This window comes from Musca autumnalis, unplaced genomic scaffold (genome assembly GCF_047663935.1).
Source record: "Musca autumnalis isolate F117 unplaced genomic scaffold, ASM4766393v1 scaffold_4, whole genome shotgun sequence".
Classification (NCBI taxonomy): Eukaryota; Metazoa; Arthropoda; class Insecta; order Diptera; family Muscidae; genus Musca; species Musca autumnalis.
The window spans coordinates 59192088-59205456 of NW_027411977.1; the positions used below are offsets into that span (position 1 = coordinate 59192088).

The 13369-nt window shown below is 39.6% G+C and overlaps 2 protein-coding genes across 3 annotated transcripts in view; both read right to left on the bottom strand.

Annotated features, from left to right (window-relative positions):
* The window catches only part of Diap1 (Death-associated inhibitor of apoptosis 1), a 164214-nt gene that overhangs the window by 52760 nt on the left and 98085 nt on the right, over positions 1 to 13369 (bottom strand). The window lies entirely within an intron of this gene.
* The window catches only part of LOC141402958 (lamin-C-like), a 97944-nt gene that overhangs the window by 555 nt on the left and 84020 nt on the right, over positions 1 to 13369 (bottom strand). The window lies entirely within an intron of this gene.

Here is a 13369-nt window from a genome sequence, read left to right on the forward strand (position 1 = left end):
GTTGGATATTGACGTCACAATCTTCAGTATTACGAAAATCGGGAGGTACCGTTCTATAGGGACTATATCGAAACGTGGACCTATACCGACGAATTTTAGTGAGAAATGGGGCAATATGAAAGCGTGGACCTGTACAGACATATATCCGGCGGACAGTTTTATATCACATTGAAGACTAAATACCAAATTTCAGCCATTTTGGTGGAATATTGAAGACACAGCCTTAAAAATACGAAAAATCGGGAGGTACCTTTCCATGGAGGCTATATGAAGGCGTGGACCAATACCGACAAATTTAAAGGGGAAGTTGCAGTACCCCCAACGAAGTCTAAATACCAAATTTCAGCCATTTCGTTGGAAAATTGAAGCCACAACGTTCAAAATACCGAAAATCAGAAGGTACCGTTCTATGGGGCCTATATGAAGGCATGGACCGATAACGACAAAGTTCTGGGGGAAAGTTTTATACCACCAACGTAGACTAAGTACCAAATTTCAGCCATTTGGGTAGGATAATGAAGCTAAAACCTTCAAAATATCGAAAATCGGGAAGTACCGTTCTATGGGGCTATATGAAGGAGTAGACCGATACCGACAAAATTCTGGGGGAAAGTTTTGTACCCCTAAAGAGGACTACGTACCAAATTTCAGCGTTTTTGGTAGGATATTGAAGCTAAAACCTTCAAAATACCGTAAATCGGGAGGTACCGTTCTATGGGGGCTATATGAAGGTATGGACCGATACCGACTAAATTCTGGGGGAAAGTTGTATACCCCTCAAGAAGACTACGTACTAAATTTCAGCCATTTTGGTAGGATAATGAAGCTATAAGCTTAAAAATACCGAAAATGGGGAGGTACCGTTCTATGGGGGCTATATCAAAACGTGGACCGATATATCCCATTTTCAATACCCATTCCCATTTTCAATCCTGCATAATTCAGTAAGTATTGACTTCCCATAGCAAAATAAAAATTGTAATATTGTAGTCGTTTTCTCAACGTTTACCCGCTTATTCCAGAAGGAATAGACCGACACAATTCACCAACTAGCCATTTTAGAATTTTTAAGAGCTCACAGGATCACAAAGAGTAACTTTGGCAAAAATATCAAAACGATACTCGAACAGCCTCCAAACTGCATATAAGCGAAAATGTTTATCTTTTGCGAAAGATGTAACCAACCAACATGTCCAAACTTGAGGTACTTTTGGAAGAAATTTTATGTAATGCATAGTTTAACATTTAAGTTGGTGCCGGCATATGAACCATGAAATTTTCAAAACAATCCCCGCATCTAAGACAAAATTTTGATTTTTTTGTGAGGAAGGTGCTCGAAATTGAGAGTTTCGGCCAAATCGGATACTCAACTCGTAAGTTATCGTGCTCATTAGTCATATCAGTCGAGTCGACATGACTTTTTTAGAGCTTTTTGAACATTATTACAGGAAGAATGAACTTGCCATCTATAGACATCGCCCTCATCGTTACCGAATTCTCGATTCATTTTTGGCCTTTGAACTAGAGACAGCTATGGAGTTGTCGGTCATTAACTAGTACGGTTTCTGAAATTAGTTCTGTGCCAATAAAATCAAGACAAGTAAAGTATCAGTCGGCTTTGCCGACAGAGGTATACCATTAGCTTGTGTAAATAGAAACACTTTTTTCCCAAAACATCGTATGTCCATAGTCCATTATGGAAGTGGATCTTATTTTGGGAGTCATATCTTTTCGATAGATATCGCACCCACTAGTAATTTCAGTGGGTCATCGTATAACTTTTGGACCAGTATGCCAGGAAGCATCGACTTTTCCATGGAAAACATAATATCGCTGTAAACAGGACCACAACGAACAGCATCGGTATACATTTCCCAAGGATCGTCGAACAGACCCTTTACTGCACTTAGACACAAATGATGAACATATGTTGGAGCGGTACCCCAAGGAAAGGACCGATATGGGCCATTTTAGAAGTTAAAGTAAATATGGACAAAATATTAGGGCATACAAAGTTTGGACCAAATTGGTCTTAAAGTGAACCTATCCGAAATTTTGTGGGGTAGGTACCTGAAGGAGTGGACAAACCTGATCTACATCTGGTAGATATATTAGGATGTCTAAAGTATCAAATCGGTCACTCCCTTCAAGAAATATCGTGCGCACAATTTTTTCCGAAATTTTTTGAACTTCTGTGGGGGAGGTACCTGAACGTGTGGACCGATATGGCTTATTTTCGAACTGAAACTAAGTTTGGACAAGCTGTTAATGTTTTGGGCAGAATCGGCAGGTCCATTCGAGAGTTATCTTGCGCTCCAGCCACTACACATAGTGTCATAGGCGCTTTTACAACTTTCAGGCTACTTTCTCAGGAAGTATGGACTTACCCCTGATTAAGCTTGTACCGCCGCAAGGGGGCAGTGAATACAAGTCGATACAACAAAAATCAAAGCAATTGGAGAGAAGGTCCCAAACTGAACTTTTCCGAAATTTTGTGTGGGAGGTACCCGACTGATTGGACCGATTAAATCCATATTGGAACCTCATCGACGACCAAAATCGATTACTCCCTTCAAAAGTTATCGTGCACCAAATTTTCCGAATATTTTCGAACTTTTGTGGGGGAGGTACCCGAGGGAGTGGACCGATATGGATTATCTAAGTTTTGAAAAAAAATTACGAAGGCCAAATTTTGTACCAAATCGGCAGATCCGTTCGAGAGTTATCGTGCGCCCCAGACAGACAGACGGACAGGGCTAAATCGACTCCATATTGTCTGAAATAGATTTCGCCCAAACATACTTGGGGTCTAAAACCATTATTTCGGTGAGACACATTTTGCCCGTATAAAAGTGTATATACCCTCGTAGCATAAATGCTGAGGGTATAAAAAATCCTCAAATTTGGGGTAATCTTTCAGGAACTCTTCACAAAAGAGCTTATGGTTGCAACAAAATGCTACAGATATATATGATCTTGATTTTTACCAACAAGCCATTTAACCCTCCACCTTTTAGAGAAGCTTCTCTAACCGACCGCATGTTATGCTGCCATGCCAGTCAAACCAACTCAACCAACTATCATTAAGTTGCGGAATGGACTTATCCTGTCCAGTTGAAGTTATAAGTACAGCCAGATTTGTGAAAATAGCTGCATATACAAATTCAATGTATTATAACACTGACTTGATCTCAGTAAGTGCACAATGCCGGTCGCTGCAAATATTTGCCTAATGTGACCTTACCTTTAGACTATGTTATTTCCACAATAAAATTAAAATTCAAACATAAATCAACAAAAAACTAAAAACAGATGATTGACTGTTTTCAGGAAGAAGAAGCATTGCTAGTGGTTGCTACAAGAAATTTGTCCAGCAAGAATTTGTAAACTCTCAATGAAAGAACCGTCAAAATGTCTCTCTCGAATCGCTCTCTTTTGCTGGTTTTTTGTGTTAACAGACGACTTCCAGCAACAATTGGTACAAGTTGTTCCTGAGTATTCCAGCCATGTAAAATTTCTCTACATGTGGTGTCTTAAGACACGCAGTTCGGACTCGGCAATAAACAGTAGGTCCAATATCATTGAGCTAATGTGAATCGGGGTGCACTCATTGATATGAGAGAAGTCTCCCTTGTCCCATCTGGGATGTTTGTGGAACAATTATATTATCCTCCCTCCGTATCCCTCGGTTGGTGTCCCTCGAATGATAATAGTTGGTAAGCCAGACAATTAGTGTATGTGCGTAATTTGGACTTCTTACTATAGGACTGGTGGTAATTCTTTTTCAACCGTTGGTACGTTGAGGTCTTCGTGTACATTTCAGTTTCTTATGTACTAGCAAGAGAGGAAGAGGTTCATTTTTGGAGGCATTTTTTATTTTATTATTTTTCTCATAAACGATACGACTTAGCAAAAACTGACTAAAGTAAAAGTTATAGATTTAACAATTGTCTACAAGAATGGTTTAGTGATTTTTAAAAAAGGCTTTTTCGAGTTATTATGATCTAAAGGTCAAATTAAAAATTAGCCGCGTAAGTACATTATGAGGAGAACCGATTAAAATAACCACACCATGTGTTAGGTATTTCCATAAGTTTTCAAACATTATCCACTTTGCAGTAATTGGTTCCTTCTAGCGAAAATATTATAAAGACCACTTTTTGGTTAGACCAACCGTTTTCAAAGAATAAATTCGAAAACCTAAAAAAACCTTAACATTTGACCTTTGACCATTTGGATCGATGGGACTTTTAGGACGGTGCTTTGTGCCAATTTTGTCTGGACTATGAAGTCTGCCTACATTTGAGACATTCCTTCAAATTGGAATTAATTTTCTTTTGTATAGAAGGACTTTGCATTTTAGGTCGAGGGTAGATCGTTCTTCAAAATAAGCCACTGAATTTCACATATGGGATTTCAACGAAAGCCTTCGACCTATGTGAATGACGCGAACTATTTTACGCGTAAAGTTGAAATAAATTGTAACTTTAGTATTAAATGTTATTTGTTAAATTTCTGGCAGGGTATAATCAAATTCACCATGACCGAAATTAAATACTTTTGTTTACTTCTCCCATCCCTTTACTGCAACATTTCCTTAATTTATTTCACACATGCCGCTTCTTCTTTTTTTTCTTGAATTTCTGAGAAGGACGTTAAGTTATAAAAATAAACATTAATAAAAATAAAACTGATCAACGCTTTAAGCTGGTTGTATGTCAGGCAGTTTGGTATTGGTGATGATGATATCATTTCCAACTTCATATGTTTACCAGTCAGCCAACATCCATTGGTCAAGCAAAACAAAACAAATCTGTATTTATATTTTCAATACAAATATGAAAAAATAAAATATTTTAAACAAAATGTCTGGAATGTGATGATGATCAATGCCACTGGAGCCAACCAAATCGCCAGGCATTTCTTCACGTTTTAGTTCATTTTCTTTACTAGTCAAGAGAACAAAAGAACGTCTCTCAAGTTGTATATTACGCCTTAAGTATAAAGACCTTAAAACGAAAGAGGAGAGCTCAGCCCTAAATATTGTATTCGAAAAGACTAAAATAGTAAAGTCTATATAGGCCCACTCACCTTATTATACTTTCACCCCATAGACTAAGAAGGGCATATGCATACTGATACCATCAAAAATGTGTCTCATCAGAATAATGGTTTTAGACTCCAAGTATGTTGGATCCGACATTTTGTAATCGACTTAGCCACGTCTGTCCGATCAACCGATTTGCTCCAAATTCGATTTGCTCAAAGTTCGGATACCTCCCCTCAAAAAAATTTAATTTTTTCATTTCATTTCCTTTTTTTAGGGCAATAACAGTCTGTGCTCATCATGAGATTTGACATTCCGTCCTAGGCAATGACCAGAGGTCGAATACCCGAATTCAAACCAAATTTCCCAATAGAAGCGGCGGAACTAGCGCGTGTTGAGCTTCGCCTTACGAGCCAGAAGATCCAAGAGTTGGGGAACTTACTCTTGATGCCAACAAGATAGCAGTCAAACTTAAGCGGAAAAAGTGGTTGGGTAAGGATTAAGTAAATTGTGGACAATGATTAATTCACTCTCGAATTCGGGAAAGAATGATGATAGAACGGCAGTGCTAGACAGTTAAGAGCCCTCTCAACCGACGAAAACCGTCAGTCGGTTTTCAGGAAAAAGAACTCCAAGACCAGTAGAGTGAAACATCGTAATCGTAATGTATGCGGATAATTGTACAGTTTTGGCGTCGGTACCTATCGTCGATGATTTGTGACAGGTTAAAAGTCTACATAGCTTACTTAGTGCAGTTTTGAGGAATATGACAATTAGGCTCCCCCTAAACATATTGTGGTCAATGGTTTCCTGATTCCGACTACTAACTACCCCACGGGAGTTGCCTATCTTCTACTGAGCGCATCTTCCCGGGTGGCGGATGGGGAGGGGGTCTCTGAGTTATGTGGGGTCGGCACTGTCCGAGGGAAACCGAATGCGATTCTGCCTTCACATATCTCAAAGACTCTGGAGGTTTTTCTTTTAAACCCCCCGTGGACCAAAATTGTCTTAGGTGTGGATGCCTTGGCAAAATTGGATAGGGTCAATTCCCTTAAATAAATCAACTAAGATGGGTAAAAGACAGAAAAAGGAGTAAAGTTACGGTGCGGGGAGTTAATAACCCAGTACCGGCGGTAAGCGTTGGTGAGGTCACAAGCCACGTGCCGTCGAGATCAAGCGATTGTGATCCGGCTGTCTTAGGTGTGGATGCCTTGGCACGTACAGCTGTAACTGCTACAAGTGCACAAATTTCAATCCGAGAATCTAGAGAGGATCCATCAACAGCCACTGACTCTAAGTCGATGGCCAACGATGAGGAATCAACGGAAACTCCAACAACAGCCACTGACCCTAAGTCTCCGGCCTGCGTAAGGGAATCCAAGGAGACTTCATCGACGGACTCCGACTTGAATGCAATATCCCCCAAAGAGGCTGCAGATACGAGGCACTATAAACGTGCGATTTCGTATCTGCGCAAGTTCGTTGGAAGGGACGCAAACTCGCATTCAGGGAGGGAGATTACCCTTATCCAGAGTAAACTCAAATACGTTAGGAAGTTCGAAAGAACTTAGCCTAACGCACCCAGATGTGAACTCTTGGTGGAGAAAATCTTCCTCCCAGACCCTGTCGCTGCTTCAGCCCAAGACTCGAAAGAGACTGCGGTGACAAGCAAAAAAGTGGAGGTGAAGCCTGCTGCTTCTGGCAGTAAGTTGGAACCTAAAGCTGTTCCGAAGCCGAACCCAGATCAGAAAGGACTGGAAAAGGATAAGGGGCATAATCCGACACCAAAAAACTCTCGTAAGGGTAGTCAACTGGGGAAGGTAAAGCGAAAGAACAAAAGGGTTCGGAGACCCTCGCAAGCTGCTCGGGAGTCACGACGGGAGGATCGTCTGAGGCACCACCGACTTCTGAGAAGGCGAACAAGTCCTCACAGCCAAAGACTGTAAAGCGGGTTCGCTCTTGAGAAGTCCCACAGCCTTCGCCAAAGAAGACGATGATCTCCCATGCGGTCAACACGGTGGACTCCTATGCTGGTGCAAGCCAGAGTTATTTGTTACAAGATCAGAAGTAGGAACACGGTTTTCAAGTCGCTGGACGGCAGCACTTGGGCTTCGGACAAAGAAACCTTCTTGACCTCTTATAAAGCACTAGCCCGGTCTGTGGTTAGCTATGCGACCTCAGACGAAGATTGTACCGGTACATGAAGACAACAAGATGTTGTCGAGGCAGTAAATACTTGAGTGTTACCGCCGTGAGTATTCCTGCCATGATCATTATGTGGAGAGGTAAAAATTTAGAAGCGAGAACCTCTAGATCAACAAGCTTATACTGAATATAATTCATACTGAAGTAGTTGCGCAAAGGTACAATGTGAATGCCGTACACGGAGACCACCCTCATCCATCGAACGGTACCTGCAAGGCAAGCAAGGTTGGTTTTAGTTCAGCTAAGTTGCGAACCAATTCATATTAGATCCAAATTTATGGCACGATACCCAACACATGTCCTGCATGCGCAATGGAACCGCACGGCACGCTGCATTTGTTTAGCTGCCCATCTAACCGCACCCACCAGTCTCCGGATTCTTTATGAAAACAGCCAGTTCAGGTTGTAATTTTTTTAGTCTGATTAGGCGAACAAGGTTGCTGCGAGGTTGCACCGACTGAAGGAATTTTAGTCTCTTCCTTGGTACTCTACATCGCCATCAAAGCTTACGAAACAAAATTGCGGACCGGTTGTAACAATGTCGACTTCTTCGCAGCGAGTTTCTGTTCATCAGAAGAACTCGTTCTCTTTAAAGTTCTGTACGTTTGACTTTTTTCTCATTATAGAATAACCAATGCAATGGGAGATATTATCGCATAGCCTCTGTTAAAGTCTGTCGATAGGTGAAAGTATTAAATAGCCTGCAGAAGACCGACCACCAACTAAAACGATGTTGAGCTTCAAGAACATATTGCCTTGAAACTTTGAAGGTCTATATATCGGATAGTATGGATTTCCGCAACAATAGATATGTATATATGGTTGTAAAAAGGGCACCAAGGGTCATAAGTGGTACATATAGACAAAGAGAAGCGCGAGAGACCGCCTTAAACTGAATTTGTCCCCATCCCTGCACCATAATCGCAAAACTTTTGTCCAAAATTCTGAAGAGAGCTTGAGATGCAATGCTTCTGTTACTCATTTATGATTCTTGGTTGGGAGCAAAAACTGACAAAAATTGTTTGACATTTATTGCTGGATCATAAAATACTGAAAACAGAATGAGTTAATTTTTAATGAATGGAAGAATGTGGCTGAGTATTATACGAACCATTCGAATACTAGGGAGAGTTGTTGTTTTTGTTTCTTGCTTGATGATCCAAATACTAAATGGTAGATTGTTGACTTTTGTTGTTTTTGTTGTGGCATACAACTTTTACGCACACTCATTTGGTTTCCTCCAAAACTAACAACAACAAAAACTCTAACATATACCATTCAATCCAGCATTTGTGGGATTTTAATGGCTTTGTTGAAAAAAAAAACAACAACAAAATGAAGAAGACATGGTTGAATGCACTACTTCCGCTGGCAAAGGAAATAATTATACAAAACAACAACAATGGAAACTGCAAAACTAAGAAACGAAGCAGAAGAAGAAGAACTACAAGTTGATTGTAAGAAAAACAAAACAAAAAAAGAGAAACCTAACAATACCAGCAGCAGCAGCACCCAAATGTAAACAAAAGAAACATAAAACGGAAGAATGATACAACGAACTTGGGGGGAATTAAAATAGAAAACCTAAAAAAGCGAAAAGGTAAAAGAAACCCAAATGTTGGCACTAATCAAAGAGGTTGCTGGGTTGGTTGGTTAGTAAATTTGTTAGGTTAGGAAGGAAGGAAGTACGCATTACAAGCAGTAAGAAGTAACAGCTGACAGAGTTCAGTAAATAAAGTATAAAAATAGAATTAAATAAACGATTTCAAAAAACACTTGTCTGTAACGGAAGTAATTAGATATTAGGAAAAAATTAAAAAACAAAACATCATCAAGCATTTGTGCAACAAGTGATAATGATGACTCACAGAGAGAATTTAATCTCCATAAAAAAACAAGAATTTTTCTGAGAAATTGCAGTGACGTTATACCTAGTTCAGATAATATATACAAACATGATTGTACATACTTGACATGCAAAATGCCAGCCAAGTAATTTAACAAACAATTTATACAATTAAGTGTAGAATGACGCGAGACAGTTGCTGCTGTCATTGCATTTAATTTTTTGCAGCTTTTCAACAAATGGAAGAGATGCTAGCTAGGGTATACATTTTAAAATATGTGTGTTCAGGTCACATTCCCAAAAATAAAATAATGAACGCATATTGCTTGTGTTTTATAACCATGTGGCAACACAGTACGCTACTCTCATCATGGTAAACAATAAATAATAGGGTTGCCCATATTGTAAAGGGGATTCTATTGATTTATTGATAGTTCTAACCGGTGACAAATCCGGTCAAACCAAAGAGGTATTTTATAAGAACCTAGAAAGAAGAACATATAAACGTTGTACCAGCTATACAAATTATGTATTCCAAAAAGGGACACATAACGCCCCTTTTTGGAAGTAGGTATAAGCCACCGACAAAAATCTAGAAAAATGTGGGATATTTATTGACGTTCCGAACAAATGCTTTATTTGTATGGTGCAAGAAAGCAAGTGATACAATAACACCAACTGATTTCTTCTTCATGAAAGCACAACTAAATGGGAAAATGCCCATTGTTGTTGTAAAAAAAAAAACAAAATGCATTTGAAAGAAGAAAAGTTCGAGGACAGCGAAACCGATCCACATCCGATATGTCTGAGGAGACTTTACCAAAGTCGAAACATGTCATGTCGTGGTGGGTGTGTGGTAGTGTAGTGGTGGGTGTGTGGGTTTGAATCGTCGTCGGCTTTCCTTTTTCACTTGCGTTATTCATTGATCATCAAGCTCGATTCCAACGTGAAATTAATTTAAAAATTAATACCAAAAATGATCTTCGCCAAAAAGGCAAAATTTTTAAATAAAAAAAAATGGCGAAGAATATTTTACCGTTTGATATTTCGCGCAAACTATTTTGACAGCAAATGAAGACTACGGTCTGAATTCGCCTTTTTGATCACCTTCTTAAATTCGCCTAGTTTGTTTGCTAATAAATAAGAAACATAAGGGAGATTTGAAACAATCTTGGAACAGCCCTTAAATTGCACATATGCGAAAATGTTGAACTTTTGTGAGGGAGTTACCCGAATGTATTGTTCTACATACAAAGCTTCTGAAACTTGAGGTATTTTCAGAAAATTGCAAAGCTTGAACCAATATCGCGCCCACAAGCCATTTTTTATGGTCACCGTAGATTTGTTTAGCTTTTGGACCACTATCTCAGGAAGTATGGACTTGCTCGCGAAAAACATATCGCTGCGAACAGGATCACAAGCAGTTACTTCGTTGCAAAATTTCAAAAGGATCCTGAACATAGCCGAAAATTTTGAACTGTTTTTTGTTGTAGCAGCATAGAAACCTACCTAGGTTTCATGCTTCTACAACAACAACAACCTAGAAGCATAGGTTTGATGCTGGGTTGGCAGCCGCTGGCCGGTACGAAAGAACTCGCTGTGGTCGGATTGAACTTCCGATATAGACCTTTTTGGATGTACGTTTGGAAGAAAGTTTACTAAATGCAGGCCAAGACGGGTACTCATAGTTCTTATCAATCATTTTTGTTGATACCGGCAGGCCAATATAGGAGTGTTGGGTTATTATCATATAAAGTATGGACTTGTACAGAGTGTTTTTTTTAAGCTAGATAGAACTTTAAATTGTAAAAAGTAACACAAAAAATTAAATTTTGATGAAACTTTTTTTTTATTTGTTTCAACGCTACGAAATTATCCAAATTTACTTTGAAAATCAGTCGTCGATTTGCTCAACTTATAGACGACTTCGTCATTTGTATGGCGTACATAATTGTGTTTAGCGATGAGGCGCATTTTTGGCTTAACGGGTTTGTTAATAAGCAAAATTGCCGCATATGGAGTGAGACCAATCCACAAGAGACCCTACAGACTCCATTACATCCAGATAAATGCACCGTATGGTGCGGTTTTCACGCTGGAGGCATTATCGGACCTTATTTCTTCAAAAACGAGGCCGGAGCTCGCGTTACGGTCAATGGAGATCGTTACCGCACCATGATCAATGATTTTTTGTTTGAAAATATGGATGACATTGATCCGGAGGAGATGTGGTTTCAACAGGATGGCGGTGCGTGTCATACGACGAACGCAACCATCGACTTATTGAAATCAAAATTTGGTGATAAGTTGATTTCGAGAAGTGGACCTGTAAATTGGCCTCCAAGATCGTGCGATTTGACACCTCTCGATTATTTCCTGTGGGGCTACGTGAAGTCACTGGTTTATACTGATAAATCAGCAACAATTGATGCCTTGGAGGCCAGCATTGTTCGTGTTATTCGTGACATACGGCCAGCAGTGCTCGAAAAAGTGGCCAAAAATTGGACGTCCAGAATGCACTTCGTCAAGAACAGCCGCGGTGCCCATATGCCCGAAATCATTTTCAAATGTTAATGTCACGTATTGATCTTTCAAATAAAAAAAAATTTGATTATAATTTAATTTTTTGTGTTATTTTTTACAATTTCAAGTTCTATCGGGCTTAAAAAAACACCCTTTATATTTGCGAAAAATGTTGTGTAAGGTACGCGAAGGAGTGGACCGATATTATATTAAACGGAAATTTATTTAGACCAAATGTCGGATGTATCCTTAAATATATCTCATGGTCTGATCAAATCACAAGGAACCAAATTGAACCTCTTGTTATAGATGAAAGGCCCTCGTCAAGTGTATGGTCGTAGGTAGATCTATCCGTGAAGTAATCATTAACTCAGCAGAGTACTACAAAAAAGTACAAAGTGCACAAAGGAAGCAGACGAGCGGGGAAATCAAGTAATAAAGAGAATCATAGAGGCTTGGCAAATCCACTTTGGACTATATACTCAGATTTTGTTAAAGATTAGAGAAGGCTCGAGAGAAATTTATTCTCACCATCGCTCGTTCGACTATAAGACAGCATTGGACAATTTTATACTACCAAAGCTGATGCGAATATTAATAACTAATGCCCGATCCGCACATAAAATAGGAAGAACCTACCGGTACAGTTCAGTACCACCATGACTTAGATGTAGGAAAAAGGTCCTCTCCTCAGTCCCTAGCCGGCGGCACTTGGGGTGTAGATAAAAACCATTGCTGACCACATATAACGCGATAGGGCGGCCTGTGGTAAGCTATGCATCGCCAGTGTGGTCTGCGAATATAAGTGCAGCGCGATGGAAAAATATTCAAAAATGTCAGAATGCCCCCCTGAAAACTATACTGGTCTTCAGTGGATCATCTAGATGAGAAGACAAAGATTCTTCCAGTATAGCAACACAATGGCATGGTATCGTTGCAATACTTGTTCGGTTGTTGCCGTGGGAGCCAACTAGGCATGTCAGGATGTATCTTCGTGGTCTAGCAAAAGAGGTACAACTTTGCAGGAGAGATGCAATTGCAGATGTCATAAACAAATACAACTGAGGAGCGTCAACTGACATGACAAACCAGAGTAGTTTTGGTAGTTTTTCTATAAGACAAGGATTGATGATACCGCGCAAAACATCTGCGCAGCACAGTCCCGCCATACAACACAACTAACTCCACTAGCTTTGTGGACAACCCATCGAACCTGCCACATTCCTATAACTGGAGATAGACCCAGATCCACAATAAGCACAAGTACGACCATACAGACATCATATGCTGTTACAAAAACAACCAAACGAGTTTTTTTCTGATTTCATTTTCCTAGATTATACCTATGATCAATAGTAGACAGTCTACTTAAAGAAAACATACGTCTGTTCATTTGTTCCCACAAACATCAGGGGTAAAGGAGACGAGACTTTCTTTATGAATAAGTGCTGCCGATTCGCATTAGCTCAAAGAATATGGGACCTACTTTTTATAGCCTAGTACGAACGACGTTTCTTACAACACCGCTTGTAGAGAAGTTTTACATGGCTGGAATAGGTACTCAGGAAATGAGGGGATTTTTGCCAGCGTTGAAAGTTTGATGTTGCCTGGCATGGGAATCGAATTCGAGTATACAGAGCGCAAGGCACGACTTATAGAAATATTGCTAAAAAATAAAATTAACTTAATAACCCAAGATCCATATTTTGGGATGTATGGACTCTTCTTCATTGCTATCGGAATAACTC